This window comes from Delphinus delphis, chromosome 7, assembly GCF_949987515.2.
Source record: "Delphinus delphis chromosome 7, mDelDel1.2, whole genome shotgun sequence".
Classification (NCBI taxonomy): domain Eukaryota; kingdom Metazoa; phylum Chordata; class Mammalia; order Artiodactyla; family Delphinidae; genus Delphinus; species Delphinus delphis.
In genome coordinates, this window is record NC_082689.1 from 71098462 (window position 1) to 71110013 (window position 11552).

Sequence of the window (11552 nt, forward strand, 5' to 3'; positions counted from 1 at the left end):
TTTTCCCTGTCAATTTTTTTTAGATTAGATTCAACGTATATCAGAATTTCATTTCATTTCTGATCTCTTCTTTCAGCTCAGTGGATTGGTTTGAAACTGAGTTGAAAATTATTTTCAGATTCAATATGTACTCGAAATATATTTCCTTTAAAAGAACTGGAAAAAACCTTCCCACCCTGTTGTTTTTGGTTATTTCAGTTCATGTACAGGGACGAGCATTAGCTCACCATGTTTCCTCTCAGCAAAGTCCACCTTTGGTCTGTTCTTAAACACCAAAGAGCCAGGCCCCTCTCCTTCGTCCTTCCTTACTGCTACCTTTGGACTGTGGCACTGTCATTGCCCAGCAAGGAGGACAGAATGAAAACAGTGTCCCCATCTCTGGTAAACAAGCTCACGGGTAAGGATTTCAAGGTGATCTTATCCCTGCCTTGATGCGTCGGGCCTCCTTTAGTGACCTTGTTTGGCTGTTCCCAGTAGGAGGCTCTGGTGCAGCATTCAGGGGGCAGAGACAACAGCTCTCTTTCCCACACTGACATGCTTTATGGGAGGCTCTTAGTACAAGAAATTGACTCTTACCCAAGGTAAATGAAATGTTTCAGTGTAGTTGTAAAGGTTTCTTTTTCTGCTACCCAGTGGCTCTGTCCTGATGAAGGGAGTGGGCGAGAAGGACATCCATAGCCTCCATTTCTGTATGCCTCCGCCGCAGTGTGGACGATGGGATCTGTGAATTAGATACATGGGGTTTAGAGCATTTACCTTGCCAGAGCCGAGAAAAGCCCCAGTACTCACTGGCTCTATGAGAAAAGGGAACCCGGTCCTCTAATGATAACCAGTGCTTCAGAGAAAAAGATGTCGGGGCAGGAGCAGAGTGTAGCCTCACTGAGACACACGCAGGCTGCCAAGAATGTAAGCTATGTGGCCTCATGTTCTGTCCCAGCCTCACACTGTCCCCATGCTCCTTCATAGGACCACTGACCAGAGACAGGAAAGAAATACTGCTGGGCACCTTAGGTTTTGTTAACCTTATTTTTGTTCTCTTATTTTAAGACGGCTTATGTCATTGGAGTCCTGGGACATCCGGGGGCTGTCGTTCACACAGAAACTGATAAACACTTTTTCAGAGCACCTTTTCTGTCTGTGCAACAGGGCTAAGCAAGCCAGAATGCTGATGGATAAAAAAGAGCTGTCGCTCACACACAGAAAGAGGACCTGTGGCACCTTTGGGGATCAACCCCACCTTGCTAAAATGTTGTGGTTCCTCGGGTCATCGTCAGGGGCCAGGACTCCCTCTTTGTCTGAGATGGCCTGGGTCCAAGGATCGGGGAGGAATTCTTGCCTGGAAAAGAGGGAGGAAGCTGGCAGCGACAACCGGGCGTGCATATTTCTCTCTGTATGGGCTGGGATGAGGGAGAGCAGGGGTTGGACAGGAGCCCCGTTTTCTCCCCACCACCCATGCCCTTCAAGAGCAGTGGCGGGAGGTACATCCGCTGGAGCATGAATTCCGCCTCCTCTCATATTTCACAGATGCTGGTTAAAAATTCACTAAGAGAAAGGTAGTGCCTCCCAGCCTGAGGAGGGGCTCAAAAATGTTCAGATCTGACAACGATCGTCTCATTCCACCAGAGTAGCCGGAGGAAAAGATGCAGCTGCCTTGGGAGAAAGGTCACAGACCTGTCACCACCACCTTCCTCCACCACCCCCAGCCCCCCCGCCCTTGCCTGAAAATCTTCAGAAGATGGCAAGTAGTTAGGAAAATTCAGCCCAGGGTTAAAGAAAAACCGGGCAGCTTCTTCCCCTGCAATAGCAATGTGATGAAATAAGCACCCCTCGGTAGTGTCGGGGAGCGGGGGAGGGGTGGCCGCAGGCAGCCCCGGCAGGTGGCGCTGGGGAGCAGGGCTGCGGGGCAACGCTCCCGGGGCCCAGCGCAGCGTCCTTGGTACGGCTGGGGAGGCGGTGCCGTGCGCCCACCCTTCCTGTGGATGACCTTGGCCAGGCGATGGAATTTCAGCCCTGTGGAATGGCTCCGGAGGAGTGTCTCCTGTCTGGACGTCCTGTCTTGACGCTCTGGGTCTTTTCAGGGCCCGGGAATGTTCTCACTTGAGCCACTAGAGGGAGGATTTTGTGGCTCTTCACCTGCAGCTGTGAGCCTGAAGGCAGGCGACCCGGGCCTCGCAGGGGGTGCTCCTGGTGGAAATCGAGGATCCCCAGGCACACACCTCTGGGGATAACAGGGTACTCGAACTGCGGGTTAGTAGTAAGAACGTTGCCCGATGCTGTAGCTCCCTCCTGAGAGCATTGTTGCTCAGACGGGGAGTAACTTATATGTGACTTTTAAGGCTCAAGGAAGGGCTTGGGGACAGGGAAGGAAGTCAAAAGCCTTGCCAGACTTCATGACTGCAGGCACAAGAAAGTGCTGGCAGGTCTCTGGGCTGCTCAGAATTGAAAAAAGGTGGCTTTGGATTAAATACAAACTTTAATGCTATTATTCCTTTTGTGTGTGTGTGTGTGTGAGAGAGACTGAGATCTGATCTAGAATATTCCACTGCTCATTGACACAAAATATGGATCATAAACGAGACTACAGGTATCTCCTACCCTCTAGTATCCCAGAAACCACTTCCTCTCCTTGAATACCTCCAGTGACTGGGCACTTCCCACCTCTCCTGGCATCCTGTATCTTTTTTGGAACTGCTCTCAAACTTGCTTATGGAGTCAAATTTGCATCTTTGTCATTTCTACTTGTCAGCCTTAGTTCTGCCAACTGAGATGCCACAGAATAAGTCCGTCATTCCCATTCCTGAAAAGACAAAAGCATAGTGACAGACGACACATCAGTGATTGCCAGGAGTTAAAGGGGACAGGAGGATGTGACCATAAAGGGGATAGCACAGGGGAGTTTGGGGAGAATGATGAAACTGTTCTATATCCTGATGATGGTAGTTACACAAATCTATATTTGAGCTAAAATTCATAGAGCTGTATACCCAAAAATTCTATTTTAATGTACAGCCATTTATTCAAAAAACTTTTTTTAAAAATGAGACAAGTCAGTCATTTCTCAAATGTGGAAAACTCCTGGCTCCACAAATCTTCTCTGGGTTGAACATTCCTTGTAGCTTTAACTGTTACTCATCAGCTCTGGCTCACCATCAGGTCACCCTCCAGATGCACCACAGGTGACTCAAGATAAAACCCAGAACCGCAGGAATAGCCTGGGCCTTCACCTGTCTCCCCGGCTCAGCCCCATCTGTCTGCTGGAGGTGAAATGGTCTCCTTATTGACGTCCCAGTTCTTAAAGCTTGTAGCCAATTAAAATCCCTATTCCTTTCTTTCTTTTTTCTTTTTTTTGTCACAATGATGAATTATAATAGACATGCAATGGAATATTACGTAGCCATTTTTAAATGAAGACATTTTCACAGCATGAAAAATACTCAAGATATAAGGTGAACAAAACTCTCAGGCACAGAACTGTAGATATAGTATGCTTATAATTATGAAGCAATATTTAAGTATAAAAGATGGGACTTCCCTGGTGGCGCAGTGGTTGAGAATCTGCCTGCTAATGCAGGGGATACGGGTTCGAGCCCTGGTCTGGGAGGATCCCACATGCTGCAGAGCAGCTAGGCCCATGAGCCACAACTACTGAGCCCGCGTCTGGAGCCTGTGCTCCGCAACAGCAAAGGCCGCGATAGTGAGAGGCCCGCGCACCGCGATGAAGAGTGGCCCCTGCTTGCCACTACTAGAGAAAGCCCTCGCACAGAAACGAAGACGCAACACAGCAAAAATAAATTAATTAATAAACTCCTACCCCCAACATCTTAAAAAAAAAAAAAGATGAGGAGGTACTTCAAAGTGCTTAGCTGTGGGTGAAAGGGTTATGGAACGTTTGTATTTTCTCAGTTACACTTTTCCAAATTTTTCTAGTTGTCTACAATGAAGACATTTTATAATCAGGAAAAAAAAGTTTTAAAAGAATGTTGTCAGATCATCCTAAAATTATGCGAGTTGCTATTTTCATTATATTCCAGTTCAGCACATTCAATTAATTTTTTTTTCCATTTAAAAGATACTGCACCAGACATCAGAAGACACAAAGAGGACATGATGTGGTCCCAGTCCTCAAGGAACATTCTTGTGAGGAGACGGTGTATAAATGACAATAGTTCAAGGAGAAGTAACAAAAGTGTGATCTAAATAAAGAGCTTTGGGAGTGCTGTGAGGGGCCCAGACGGCATAAACACTCTCCTGAGGTTCTTGTCATTTTCACATTACCAACCAGTTAGTTCCTTTCTTACTGATCAGAATTTACTCCAAAGCAGCCATTTCCTCACTAGTTCCTCTGCCTCCTGACAGATGAAATTGTCGGGCAGACAAATGAAGTCTTTGGTAGCTCTGTCCTTGCCAGAGACTTGGAGCAGATGTCCAAAGAGTTGACTTCTTTCGTCACTCCTGCTCTGAAAATATTGGGATGTGTAACAAGAAAGTGTCATCTTGTTTTGTTTTGTTTTGTTGTAAATAATCAGGGTGTAGGATACGTTTTCTTAATAATGTCATCTTCTTTAACCTACCTTGGTCAGATGATCTGCACACACCAGATTGTGGATTTGCAAACACCTGTGTAGTTTTCTGACTGCCTCCCCCGCAACCTCCACTATAGTCTTGAGAACTCATGTTTATTACTTTCTTCACAGAAGTCTAGCCAGCAATCTCATCATATCCACTTTGTTACACATTGCTTTGACATGTGCAGGAATAATACGTATATTATTTCCCTCAGCTTTCACTCTCCTAGCGATTCATCTGTCTTTGTTTGTTTTACAAACCTTTATTTTTACAAAGGTTTGAAGCAACTTACCAGAAACACAGTAAGATAAATGTAAAAATCAGGGCTTGAGAAGTTAACAGTGAAAAGAGATAAAGAGAGCACAGAATGTAGCTCTGCAAGCCAGAAGGCCTCCATCATCCCTATACTTGAACCTCAATGATTTTGAGTTTCCCGGCAGCCAAGGTGAAAAGGGAGAAAGGTACATACATCTATAGCTTTTATTTTCAAAGGGAGCAAAGACTACCAGATCCTCTGGGAAAAGATAGTATTTACTAGATTTCGATAGGAACTCCTGCAGGCAGCACTGGACAGTGTCTTCCGCCACCTTTCTCTGCCCACACAATCACACTTTCCCAAGGTGGTTTCAGGTAGGGCCTCTGAATGAAAGTCAAGGACAGCATCCCAAATCACCACTCCATGAAAGTTACTCTGGAATGCTGTAGACTCGTAACAGACGTTTTCAGTTACGCCTCTTCTCAAATGTTCTTGGGCGGTATACTTCATCCCTCTCACCAAGCCTATTGCTCTACTTCTGAAGGACAAAAGTCTGTTTTGCAACGGCACAAACATTCTAGGTGCTCCTTCCACTTCCACATTCAGATCCTCAAAGGAAAAAGAGGTGCCAGGCCCAAGTCATCCTGCGGCTTACTGAGCACTCCCAGTGATGCCTAAGGCCCTGTCCTATTTCTTCCATTCCACTGGAAGCAGCAGCTCGGGGGCAAGTGTCTGGGCTGGCTCGTTTGGTCAGACACTTGCTCCTCTGTGGCAAGACCTGTGAACTGGGAAGCAGGATCATGGCACTTCCCATTACCTAATACTGCAGCTTTCCAGAGACTCTCAAAATTAATAATGCTTCTCTATTTTTTCATCAAAGGACCCTTGAGAGCTGAGGAGAAAGCGTAGGGAACTCCAGGGATGTCGAAGCACAGCTCTGTGTGGCCCATCATGAACACAACATTTCTCATGTTTTCTCAATGGGAAGCTTGTGTTTACTTTATAACATCTTTCTCTTTTCCCCCGAAGTGGTTGTGCCTTTGAATTTATTTCTTAATTTTTTAAAAAGTTTTGAAACACAAAAATTGCAAGTACGGTACAAAAAATTAAAAAAAAAACAACTTTTATCCTGATATATCTGAGAGCAAATTATCAACCCAAAGCTCCATGACCCTCTACAAACAAGGACATTCTCCCATATGACCACAATACAACCATCAAAATAAGGAAAGGCACACTGAAACATCACTGATTATTCCAGTAACGCCTTTGGAGTAAAAAGATCCAGTTCAAAAATCATGCATTGCCTTTAGTCGTCGTGTTCCTTTGGTCTCCTTCAGTCTAAAATATCTCCTCGGTCTTTAGTTGACTTTTGTGATTTGGACACAATTGAAGATTCCAGGCCAGTTATTTTGCAGAGTGTCCTCAGACTGGTTTGTTTGATGCTTCTGTGTGGTTCTGCACCTTCTGCAGGAATATCACCAAAGAAGAGCTGTGTTCTCCTCGCTGCGTCCCGTCGGGAGGTGCGTGATTTCAATTTGTCTCATTATCAATGATATTCCCTTTGATCACTTAATTAAGGTGGTGTCTGCCAGGCGTCTCCCCTGTAAAGTTACTCTTTCCCACTTTGCAGATATTAAGTAGTTTGTGGGGAGATGTTTTGGAACCATGAAAACGTGCTCAACTTCCTCAAACTCAAATTTATTCATTTACTTATTTCTATGAGTATGGACTCAGGGTGTCCTTTCTGTTCAATGGATGCGAATCCGTAATCGGTATTTGTTTTGATGCTCAAATTGTCCCTAACTTGGCCTGTGGGAACTCCTGCAAGCCACCTTCTGTGTTTTTAAAGGCGTATCCCCATTATTCTTCAAGAACCTCCCTGCTTGCTGGCCCCGCCAGATGTACCAAGCTTGCCTTGTACTTTCCCTGTTCCAGTCCTAGATTCAGCCATTTCTCCAAAGAGTCCTGGTTCCTTTTAGCAGAGAACAGTGTTTAGAAGGTAAGGTTTGGGCACTAGATACACTCATTGCTACTGACGTGTCACTGTTCTCCAGCCCCGTCAGTAAATAGGGATAAGGAGTGTGTGTGTGGGTACAGGCGTGCAACACACACACTTACATCTGTATTTTCTCCATGATCTATACATACTGAAAAACATACATCTGCATCCATACCTCCAAGTCCTTTCCAACAAAACAGCATTCATTTTCCCTTATTTGTAATTCTCTTTGCTGACACCAAGGAACCTGGCTCCCGAAATCCTTGATCCTTGTACTCATTCGATCAGATCCCGTCTGTGACCAGCCTCCCATCTCTGACACCCCCTCAGCAGGACAGATACCTCAGACTTACTCTCCTGCTTAGGCTCTCACACCTCAGTCTGCGTGGGAGTCTGGGATGGCGAGGAGGTTAATTCTCCTCCTACCCTGCCCAGAGGGAGATGAAACCTTTTGTCAGGGGACAGGGGTCATTCTGCCATAAGAGGGTCACTCCTCTCCAGAGGAAGGGGGCCTTTTGTGATGCCGTAAATTTGCCCCAAGAAGTCTGCTTTCCTCCCACTGTCAGATGGAATGCGGTCAAAGTTTTGAAACAGAAAGTTGAAGAACAGGAATGGTGTGGAAGTGGAAAACCCAAAAAGGAGACATAAAAAGAGACATGGAAGGATGGCAGAAAGAAGAGAAAGAAAGGAAGAAGAAAAGAGCAACTTAGAAAGGGACCTAGGTAGGAAAACGAATATTAGACAGTTTGAGTGGAAGAGAAAAAGAAGATAAAAGGAACTCCGTTGATTGACATCACCCTCGCAAAGCTGTCCCCCAAGGGCCTGGTAAACACGCTGGTCTCTCACAAGCTCTCAGCCACCAAATTTGGTGTGTATTAAATTAAAGAAACAGAGATGCTTCTAAGGTGCCTGCACTGACTTGCCATCTCTGAGGCCCCAAATCCAACATTTTGCAGAAACTCCAATGCAGCAGCCCCCTGATTTCCCCAGATGTTTTTCCAGCGCCTCGCAAGCGAATCTAGTCCAGCATCACAAAACGCGGGGTTACTTTCTTACCAAGTTGAACCATCTCGTTACCCATGAGTTAATTCTGAAGTCTCTGCAATAAATGCCTTTGAGTTTTTGAGAATAGAAAGAGCTACAGCCTTTTGTGGTCATGGAGAAAGAGTGAATTCACCGATCTAAACCGTCTCATGTCTCTTTTCCTCCAACTGGGCCTCCCTGCAGCAGCGGCCAGGGTGATGTCTCCACTTCCCTGCCTCCAGTCCCACCTCATCCTACCGCAATCTGGGCTCTGCTGCCAGCTCTCCACTGCACCATTCCCATCCCGGCTGGACAGGGACCTCCGATTCTCAAGTCAGAGAACTCTCAATCCTGATCTGAGTGAACTCTTGGCTGCATTTGTCACTGTTGACAGGCCTCCTCTTCTTGAAATTTCATTCCCCAGCTTGAAGTTCTTCCACAGCCCAAGTCTAAAATGCCTGGCTCCCCCAGGACCTCATTTCCACTGGCTTTGGGACCTCACCTCCAGCCACACCCCATCTTGAACTTTAAAATCTCAGAAGCGGGGCTTCCCTGGTGTCGCAGTGGTTGAGAGTCCGCCTGCTGATGCAGGGGACACGGGTTCCTGCCCTGGTCCGGGAAGATCCCACACGCCGCGGAGCGGCTGGGCCCGTGAGCCGTGGCCTCTGAGCCTGCGCGTCCGGAGCCTGTGCTCCGCAACGGGAGAGGCCACAACAGTGAGAGGCCCGTGTACCACAAAAAAAGAAAAAACCAAAACAAAAAAATCTCAGAAGCATTCTGTACTCTGCACCTTTTTTTTTTCAACTTAGCACCTTTGGTTTTATTTTCTTCAACCCAGATTAATCAAATTTTGCTTGAATTATCAGCTTTTCCTTAAGGGTAACCATGCATAATCACTATGAAACCTGCTGTGAAACTTCAGCAGTCACATAGACAAACCATGAGTCGGAGAACTCATTTTGTTGCTATTAGCTTCAAATAAGTCAAAACCAAATCCTATCATATCAGGCCTGCAACAAAAGTCGCTGGGTTAAACCCCCTGCTTATCATCATACTATGAAAAAAAGAAGAGCTGACATTTAACAGTCACCCCATCCTTTTAGCTTTGAGAACAGTACTGGAGGGATTTCCTGCTGTCTAAATTCAAGCTGGGATTTCAGAGTTAGCTTATTAGCACATTGGGGAAAATCACCCGTTAATACGGTGGGAAGAACAAACCTATCTATTGTTTCTATCCACTGTTTTCTATCAATGGATAGAAAACACAGCTGGTGATGTTTTAAATGAGAATCTTTGTGGTTTCTCACACACCTAACCTGTATCACATTCTTGCTTAAAAAAGGGCCCCTGTTCCTTCCATCTGTCTTACCAGATTTTGGGTTTGGCTGCGCTGGCTGTGGACTCCCTGGCAATACCGACTCTGCTGACCGCTTTGGGCGCCGAACTCGGCCTCAAATCCAGTCGGCCTCGATCACCGCAGGGCGCCCTACTCGGCCTCAACTCCAGTCGGCCTCAATCATCGCAAACAGCTGGCCGAGCCTTTGCTTAACGTCAGGCTCACTGGGGGCACGACAGGACTTCGTGTGCACTCTGATATGTTCGGCAAGTTTCGACTTATTAATGAAGCCCTTGCCGCAGTCTGCACAAGCGAACGGCCTGCCGGGCCTGTGGATGCGCTGGTGCCGAAGCATGTGGCCCCTTTCCCATAAGTTTTTATCGCACTCGGGGTAGCGGAAAGGCCTCTCACCGGTGTGCAGGCCCTGGTGGCTGAGCAGCTGCGCCTTCAAGCGGAAGCTCTTGTCGCACTGGGAACACTGAAAGGGCTTCTCGCCTGTGTGCGTCCTGATGTGCTCCACGAGCTTGGACTCCTTGGCGAAGCCTTTGCCACACTCGCAGGAGAAGGGCATCCGGCCGCCGTGCAGCAGCCGGTGCGCCTTCAAGTCGGCCTTCACGCAGTAGCTCTTGCCGCAGTCGGGGCACGGGAACGGCCTCTCCCCCGTGTGCAGGCGCTGGTGGCTCCGCAGCTGCCCCTTGAGACGGAAGCAGCGGCCGCAGTCGGGGCAGCCGAAGGGCCGCTCGCCGCTGTGCACCCGCAGGTGCTCGCGCAGCTTGCACGGGTGGGCGAAGCCGCGTCCGCACTCGCCGCAGGAGAGCGGCCTCTCGCCGCCGTGCCTCCTCAGCCGGAAGCCAAGGCTGCTCATCTGAGTGCAGCCTCCGGTGGAGCCGCAGCCGCCCGTGCTGGCGGGAGGCCCGGCCGCACTCGGCGCACCGGAAGGGCCGCTCTGCGCTGTGCACGTGGGTGTGGTCTGGAAGCCCGCACTGCGGGGAGGAGCGCCGGCCGCACGGGCCGCAGGAGGCCGGCCTCGAGAGCCTCCGGGCGTTCCTCGCCAGCCGGGCTGAGGCCCGGGTTCTCTCCCAAGCGCGGGAGCTCAGCCTGCTCGGAGGCGGCCCCGGCACCCTCTCTCCTGGAGCCGGGCCTCTCCCGTCGCAGCCGGGGCACTGGGAAGGCCTCTGCCCCGAGCGCAGATGGTGGGCATACACTTCACACTCGCTGCCCGGCAACTGGCTCTCCTCGGGGTGGATTGCCAGGGGTCTAAGCAAACACGACTTCCGGCGGAAGCCCCGCCCACATTCTGGACAGCGGAAGTGCCTCTGGCCCCGAGGGATGCTCAGCAGCTGTTGTGCGCCGGTTTGTTTGCGGAACTGATTCCAGGCCCTGTGTGGTGGGTCCTTCTGGCTCCCCTGGCTCTGAGAGGTTCTTCCAAAAGCCTTACCCACAGACGGGGCAAGGGTGCTGGAGGCCCTCCCCAGAGGTTTCCTGGAAGCCGGGGGGGACTGAGAGTCCTGGGACTTACGATTGTGTCTCTTTGGGTGGGTTCCCTGGAGCTGTGGACTACTGGAACTAGAGCCCGAGCATCATGTCTTTGTGGATTCAGGAGGGCGACGACTTGGTCAGGCCTGAAGGAAACATCTTCACTTTTTCCCTTCACTTTTAATAAGAGTTCAGAGGAACGCTGGCTCTGAACAGGGTCTACTTGGAAATGGCAGTGGGCTTCTCCTGGTTTCACAGCTTGCTGGCTTCCCACAAACAGTTGTCCCTCAATAACTGGATCCAAATGCAAATCAGTAGAGGTGCAAATTATGTTTCCTGATTTCTGTGATTCTCCCCAGATCCTGAAGCGTTCTCTCCCCTGTTCAAGCCAAGATATTAGTTCTGGTTTGGGAAGTCCATCATCTAGAGAAACAAGAATCTCATAATTGGTGTTCATTACTTGCTTGTAAAGCTCCTTCTGCCATGGCTCTAGATCCCGCCATTCTTGCTCGGAGAAATAAACGGCCACATCCTCAGAAGTCAGAGGTAACGGAGCCGGCTCGGCCATGGGCCCTCGCGGTCCCACCTGGCCCCGAACCGGGTTACAGCCAAGCCGGGAGTCCCGGCTGCCCGCGGCACCTTCCCTGCGGCAGCGGCGGCTGCGGTCTCCCACCCCGCGGCTCCTCGCCGACCTCTGTACTCTGCACCTTTGCCCCTTCTTGTGTCGCTCCTAGGATGGTCTCCTCCAGCTGGATAACTCCTATTTATCCTTTAAGAGTCAACTCAGTACTTAAACTCCTTGGGAATAATTAGGCAATAAATAACTAATTTCTTTTGAACTTTTTTTTCAGTTGTGAAATAAGCTTAGAAAAGTGCATAAACCATAGATGTAC

At 48.8% G+C, this 11552-nt stretch overlaps 1 pseudogene; it reads right to left on the minus strand.

The window, feature by feature from the left end:
• Positions 1-9343: 9343 nt before the first annotated feature.
• LOC132427879 (zinc finger protein 786 pseudogene) lies at positions 9344-11227 on the minus strand (annotated as a pseudogene).
• Positions 11228-11552: the final 325 nt, after the last annotated feature.